At 47.6% G+C, this 8,065-nt stretch overlaps 1 non-coding gene across 1 annotated transcript; it reads left to right on the forward strand.

Annotated features, from left to right (window-relative positions):
* The first annotated feature begins 233 nt into the window (after positions 1-233).
* TRNAS-GGA (transfer RNA serine (anticodon GGA)) lies at positions 234-308 on the forward strand. The gene has a single exon. It is a non-coding gene; the product is annotated as a tRNA-Ser (tRNA).
* Positions 309-8,065: the final 7,757 nt, after the last annotated feature.

Below are 8,065 nucleotides of genomic sequence, written 5' to 3' on the forward strand. Positions count from 1 at the left end.
TGCTTAAAGAACTCTGTATTATGCTTCATTTTATGCTTTTGTTTCAATTTAGATCACTCCTGTCGGGCGTAAACGAAAGGAGAACACAGTTGTAGATGCCGCGCCCCAAGAAAGGCAGCGAAAAAGTCTGGCTGTTCGAATGCCATAGTTTCCTTGACAAAGCTCCGACGAGCATCGCGAATCGAAATCACTTATTGTCGACAAATTCGACTTCGCCCTGCCATCTGCTAGCCGCCTGGTTAGCTCAGATGGTAGAGCGGCTGCCCCGGAAAGGCAGTGGTCCCGGGTTCGAGTCCCGGACCAGGACGAATTTTTCTTCAACTTGAGACCTTTTCTTTCGAGAAACCCGTATTGGTTTCCTTTGTAGCAATTGCTACGAACGGGTGGATGTCTGATTTCCCCTTTATTCATTACTTCTCTCCACCTTGCGGGTTTCCGCAGAACTGCGTTAAACAATTCCAGACTCTGAAGGTGGATGACCAGCGAAGCTTTAGTGGACGACACAGAAGTGACGCAGACTTTTGAACAAAGGTACGAACATATTTATTGTCCCGATCTGAGGTCATCGTGAAGATATAGGTACGCACACGCATTAGTGTGTCACCTGTGCTAGTAAATGTGTCAGTCACATAAGACAGTGAATGGCTCAAACCCCTGTAAACGCGGCTCCCCATTACGACGACAGAAGTTAAACTCTACGCTGAAATTATTAGCGGCCACGGGGAAGAAGACGGTGAGGCTATCGCGTGAGCCCGAGCGCGTTCGCGCGGTTTTGCAGAGAGGTGCCAACGAACCAGCAGTAGAAGAAGACAATGGCGCTCGAGTCATTGGTGATGATGCTTGTTTTTGTGCCCAACGGAGCGAGCTGTAGAAGAAGACGACGACGTACAACTTTGGAAAACGTTGTGCGAATAGCACGATTCAGCAGAGGTGTTGAGAAACGACAAAGAAAAGGGGAGGACCGTCAGGAAGAAAATTGCACCTGTACAATATCTTATCGAATAGGACATACCGTAATAATGGATCAGTAGGAGCAGATTCTATGCAGTCACTGAGGCTCCTGCAGGTAGCGTAACGGCGTTGCTCGTTGGCCGTGCCAAAAAGCTGGGAAATGGAATGAACACTTGAAGAATCGTGTTCTGCTGGCATGGGCGCACAGTAACGGAAAAAGAAGTCGGCGTACTTGTGTAGGGGACCAGACCTATACACCACGGAATAGGAATACTCTTGTAGCCGCAAAGTTCATCGTTCAGGTCTCCCTGTGCGATCTTTTAAGGACGGAAGCCAACAGAGGGCTTTGTGGTCCATTACGATAGAATAGAGCCTGCCGTATATATAGGGGCGCAATTTCGCTGCAGCGAGAACAAGGGCCAAACTTTTGCGCTCGGTGATGAAGGAATTCCGCTCCGCAGGTGAGAACAAACCGCTAGCGTACGCGATGGTACGTTCAAGGCCAGGTTGAACTAGTGCCAAGACGGCACAGATTCCATGGCCACTGACATCGGTGTGTGTGTGTGTCTGTGTGTACCAGTGTGTGTGTGTGTGTGAGTGTGTGTGCGCGTGTGTGTGTGTGATTTTTTTAAGGGAAATGGAAGAGATAAGTGCACCGCCGTAACTGCCTCTCACAGGAGGACACCTCAACAGCACTGCAGGGGAGAGGGGTATGGGGAGAAAAAAATGAAGGAGATAGAGACCGGAAGTAAAAAGGAGAGAGAGAGACTTGAACAGTAAAAGAAAAAGACAATGTGGCTAAGCACTTGTGGGCCCTACAGCCGCGCTCTGAGGTGTGTTGCTTCACAGAATTCCACCAATGCCGAAAATGCACGTTTGGCGATGGAGCTGTGAGCATTGGGGAAGAGTCGGCACTGCAGGGTGGTGGATGGCCGGCCACATGAGCGGTAGGAGGCATACAGAGCCTCCCTCTCGGCCCCGAAGGCCGGACAGTGAAGCAGAAGTTGCTCCAGTGTCCCCACGCCATCTCAGCTACCACACGCAGGGCTGCCGAATCCCGTGAGCCTCTGTGTGCGCGCCGCTGTTTCGTATCAGCCGATGCGCAGGCGGAGAAGGAAGGCGCAGTCAGCCTGAGCGAGCCCAACACGTGGGACAGGCGCGGGGGCTTTTCCGCCGCGACGCGCCGATCGGCGTGTTGCGCAGTGAGGCTGCAGAGAACCGCTGTCTTGGCCAAGTCGAAGATCTTTACCAAGTGGATGAAGGAGAAGCGCTCACCGTGCGCCGCCTTGGCGAGGGAGTCAGGCTCCTCGTTGCCTGGCAATCTTACGTGTCCGGATATTCACTGGAGCGCCAGGTCGCAGCCTTGATTGACGATGTGTCGCAGCTTGCAGCCAACTCGAACAAGGGGCATTCCGGCGTTGTGCCTGGCCAGCATGCAAACGCCGCACGAGAGTGAGTGAGAATAGCCTTTGGCACAATGTCCGGATGTTTCAAAAGGAGGTCGGCAGCGAGATTGATGGCGGCGAGTTCGGCCACCGTTGACGACACAGCAAAGTGCAGTCGGCACTGGCGCGTTTCCGAGTTGCCCGGTGCGGTGCAAGCACAGCACCGAACCCGTCCGGCGTCAACGAGCCACTGGTGTAGACGAGTAAACGTCCTGCCAGTCGGTCGTGCAGTAGGAAGGCGGTCCGCTGTGTACCTATCTAGGGCCTGAAGGAGCCAAGTGTTCTAGAATTGTTAGGATGGTAAGGATGCTGGTAAGGCGATAAAAGGCGGCAGCCTGAGCGGCTCCACATGCAAATGGCGCACTTTTCCTAAAGAGGTCTGTTAGAGGGCATGCTATCGTAGCAAAATCTTTAACAAAGCGGCGGAAGTGAGAGCCCACGAAACTTCGGACATCTTTTGCAGACTGTGCAACAGGAAACTCTTTCACTAAGCCAAGGAATCTGTGGTATGTTACTGCGGGTATAACTACTTCGTTAATGATTATCGGAAACATGGTCATTTGTTTTCGCGTGAATGCAATCACGGACCATATTTTGGTTGATAGCTGGAGGCCTTGACGCCGCAGATACTTAGCCGTGATTGACACTGCACGATGAAGCCTAGCATGCTTTTGGAGACAGGTGGCTCAAGATACCCACATGCATATGTCTTCCGCATATATGCTAATCTTCACCATGTTAGGAAGTTCATATGCAAGGCCATTCAATGCAACCTAAAAAAGAGTTGGACTGAGAACTCGCCCTTGTGGAACAGCTCGATGGATATTGTACGGTCCGGTGCCGCCATCACTTGTCCATATATACACCGTGCGGCCCCTAGTGTACCTAACAATCCATACATATATGCGATCATATAGATCACACACGCTGCATACACAGCATATACGCAGCATATAGATCATGCATCGCATGAGGGCAGATAATGTGCCCTATGAGTTTACATGGGATGCTAGTTAGTGAAATGGGCCGGTAGTCGAGCAGAAAATTTCCGTCACCTGATTTGAACTAAGGGACGAGCTTCCCCATTCTCCATTTTTTTTGCGATGATCCCTGTTACGAGTGACTGCGCAAACAACAAACGCAGAAACTATAGGAAGTGTCTTGGGTATTCTTGAGGAACTTTGAATTATTTTGGTCGGTTTAAGATGATTATGAAAATTTAAATTTGTAGGTTATACACGAAATGACATTTTCAAGAAAAATTACGGCTGGCATCGACGACTCTGTAGTAGAAGGCAACGGAGGAAGTCGTTCATCAGGCTCACTTGTCAGTGCTTATAAAACGCCGTGTTGAAAATGTCGGAATGCAGAGCATTGCAGACACTGTCACCGTCATCTTCGGTTGAGATAATGTCCCGTGAATGTTGCGGATTTATGAATGTTGCGGAGTTTTCTTGGGTTATTGGTTATTGTTTCGTGTAGGTCTTGGCGAAGAAAGTGGCGCTCCGTGGAAAAGAATGCAGATAAGTATGCACCTTTAGTCGCAGAGTCTGTTTCCCACGCAAGTGAACTCAGCCTAAGTTTCGATGTGCGGTAAAGCGACTCTTTCTTGTTTTATTGCGACAGCAATTAGATGGACACTCCAGGCGGATTTTTGTCGTTGACGTCGCCGTCACCGTGTGGTTCCCGTTGAATGAAAGCGTGTGAGGGCAAAGCCACCTAGAAAAACATGTAAGGCCTCCGCACGCCGGTGTGACGTCACGCTAGTCGGGTGGGCCCGATAGTCGACGCCGTCGGCGTCTCCGCACCTAGGTTCGTTACGCTTGCAGTGCGTCTCTTTGCGCGTCGCGGATACTATGGCATGAGAAAATTAGTACTGTCCTTAAAGTGACAGCAACCTATAAATTCAGATGCTTCATTTGCAAAGCAAGACACGTATAGCTGACGCAAAAAATAAGGGGGAGCCGCTGGTTCACCGCAGTCAACACCAACATAGAAAGCAGCATTCTTTCATACCTTCCTTAGATTACTTGATTGGCAACATTTTTTTTTGCCTGCATCGCAACGCGACCTGCCTTATTGTGCTTGTGATGTTTGGTCGGGACTAAGACAAGCAAACTGCATGCTGCTTAGTCACTCAACTTTAGACGGAACGAAAGAAAGAGGAAAACTGCATATTGAAGACACAGAATATACTTTATTCACAAATGATAAGAACTGCATTCAGAAACAAACATTTTAAATCTTCCATATACGATTATCATTCTCACTCTTGCATTGCGTAAAACAATCCTCGCTAGACACACGAATATCGAGGTTAATTTTATTGCGAAAATTTTATCATTATAGGGTCACGCACAACTAATTCTTAAATAGAATAAGCTTCCGTCTTTGTTGTGCCATTTCTTGTGGTTATTTTATTTCCACCCACCTTGTTTGCAGGCCTTATTGGTCTTCATAAAATGCTGAGATATGGTGAAGAGTATGTAAAAAACGAGAAGCCTACTCTCAGTCCTAAAGGAAAATATGCAATTAATGGATTGCGGCAGCATGGAGAGTTCGAATCATAAACAGGTAGCTCAATGCACTCAAGTAACAATTGAATTGGCCAAAATGCAGGGTTTAAATTTTGATAATGTAGGCAAATAATTCCTAGCTACGCCACAGGTTTCTTTTTATAAGGGTTCTGTCAACACAAACATACGTAGATGTTCAACAAAACGGAGCTTCATGAATAAAAAATAAATAATGAGAAACATCTCAAGCCTTCAAGGTCTGCAATTTTCGGTCGTTCTTGGCGTTGCGTGATTTGTCGTTTTCTGTGTGGCACAAGTTGTTGTGCAGTGTATTCGCTGCAGCACTTACAACATGCCTCATTACCTCCTGTGCAGAATGACCGAAATCACACGCATCGACATCCTCAAAGTCATGAAGGGTAGCGAACACAAGGCCGACAAGAGTATCTTTCTGCCTAGGCAGGCTGAAAAATTGTACGGCATATTCTGGTGTCCTTAGGTTGTTCAATATGATTTCAGTGAAGACTACAGCATTAACTACAACTGCTCGTGGAAACTTCAGGCCACCCCTTGTAATCTTCGTGATTAATGCATTCTCAGGGTCATCTAGATCGACGTCTTGCATCACAAGGCTTTCACAGCAAGATGCGGATGTCAGCTTTTTTAGAGCTGCATGGGCACAATAGCCGGCGACATAGGTTAGTGCCGGTAGCCTTGACGTTTTCTTCTCAATGTCGGAGTCGGTCACAGTGACTTGAAACTGGCCATTTCCTGAATGTACACTAGTCTCCAACGTGTTCGCGCTCGGTGGTAGTAGAATGTCCAAAGCTGGCAGGTCCAGAACGTTCTGAAAACGCAATTTGTTTTCAGATTCATATATCTGCCTTATAGACAGGTAATTGGCACCAGACAATTGTCGGTACTTTCCAAAGCGATCCTCTAAGCTATCACTTTCAAATTTGCCCAGAAGAACATACTCGAAATGAAGCTCTTTGAGACAGTATATGGCAAGTTCGTGCAAGGCATGGGTAGTGTGGCTGAAAGCTATGTGCGTTTCACGTGTCAAGTGGCCATTGTCATGTTCGAGGCTTCTCCAGTGATCAAGCCATTGAAGTATTCTCTCTAAGAATTCTAGTTGAGGATATGACGATGAAACTATTGGACCTTGCAATTGATCTCGCAACCGCTGTCCTTTTCTTGGCGTCTTGACGTTAACAATGTTCCACCAAGTCAAAATGGTGTCGACATGTTGAGAGGTTTCCTTTGCATGCTGGAACGTTGCAACACTAAGAGCAGCAACAGTAGATGAGTTAAAAATCTTTAAGGCCAGTTTAACGTTCTGCCGTTCCATGTTTGAGGGGCTCAGTGCCTTCAAAGTGAGCGTTGCTGCTAGCTTCACGAGCTCATGCTTTTCAGCTTCGTGCAGCTGGCATAATACATTGAAATATGCTGTAAGTATCTTTGGTTCAGCCTCATCACTCTACGGTTCAGGAAAGTACATGCATTTGCCAATATTTCTTTGATTCTGCCAGTTATTTCTTATACACTTTAGTATGTGAACTGGGTCCACCACAAAAAAAAGGGGTCGTGATTCGTCAGCAGGATGCTGGTAAACAATGCTGACACTTGCCGGCTTAGCGAAGTAGGACATGGTTTTTTTGTTTATGGAGTTATTGTCCGAGATCACTGCGATTATTCTAAAACCAGATGCCTCTAGATCAAGAACAATCTTCCGAAGGAAGTCGTGCTGCGCCTTAGCATCGATTTGTGCCACAGCAAGGATGTGTACAACATCCTTGTTTGAAGAAAGCAGGCTTTGTATCATAAATACGTGGGCTGTTTTTGCTGCAGTCGATGAATTTACCGCAGCACCAGTAACCAACCCAGCTTTTCACAGAGCTTTTCACAGAGCTGAAATAAAAAACAAGCCGTTACAGGTATGAAGCTCGACGAAAATGTTGAATTTACAAGCGCGTCGTCAGGTACAGAGACCCATCTATTGTGCACGCGTGCACGAATGCAGTGCGCACTATGCTGACGAAACCTATTCGTCTGGAGACCCAGAATAACAACAGAGAGAAGAAATACTTACCACTGTGTACTTCATTGGCGAGAAGTCCTTCCGAGGAACTGCTCTTGTCCATGCTTTCTGAGTGGCTCGGTCAGATGGGAACTTGTGCACTCGGACACTTTTTCCTCCGTCATAATTGGACTTGCAGTTTGGTGCGCAACAGCCAGGCATCGTTGCGCTTCCATGCACGACGAACCACGCACAATCGAAGAAAAGCAATCGCGTTTACGGTGCAGCATGCCCCACCAAAGCCACCAAGCAAATGCTCCACGCGTTGCCACTCTAGCGTTGCAGCCACGGAGAAAATTTGTTTTCAGAACGCGCGCCGCATAGAGTTTCTCACTACATTACCTAGAGAGAAATCTGGCGCTGCTGTGCTGTGGTATGCATGGGAATGCCGGTATGTTGTGACTTCGGATTGGCATCGTTCTCGGATAGACAGGACACCTTGAAGACGCGCTTGGCAAGTACCGTTCCGTTTGTCACAATGATTCTTTTTCTACTAAAACAGCACGTGAAAAGCTATTTTAGCTTTATTATTGCGCGAAAACATGTTTTGTTTAACTATGAGAACTTGTTATTGCGTGTACGCTTTTATGTTACGTAAGAAGTATCAGCGGGCCGCTAAAGTTGGAGGACAGACGACAAGGTTCCCGCTCGCTTTGAAACAGTTTGTCGTCTGTTCTTGCTTTTCTTCGCTTGGTCATGCATTGTGGGTGAGTAAAGATGTAATATGCGTGCATGGAAACATTTTATGAAGATTTTACTTTGAGAACGCGTTATTTGCACAGCCATATCCACGTTTTAGACGAAGCCTCTTACAACACCAGCCAACACGAGCCTCGCAGATACATATACCGTCATTCCCATGGCGGCACGGTGCCCCCTTAAGAAACTCCCATAGACGGTGGCGCCCGATTACCCTCTAGGTGTTATAGTGAGAAACTGTATGGCGCGCCGCGTTCTAGAAACGCAGCGCTCCCCCATCCACCGCTACCATCCGACTCTAGTGACGTATTGACAGGGGAGAGGAGGTGATGCGGTGGCCTTACATTTTTTTCTAGGTGGCTTTGATCGGACGC

The sequence above is a fragment of the Dermacentor variabilis genome, chromosome 8 (genome assembly GCF_050947875.1).
Source record: "Dermacentor variabilis isolate Ectoservices chromosome 8, ASM5094787v1, whole genome shotgun sequence".
NCBI lineage: Eukaryota > Metazoa > Arthropoda > Arachnida > Ixodida > Ixodidae > Dermacentor > Dermacentor variabilis.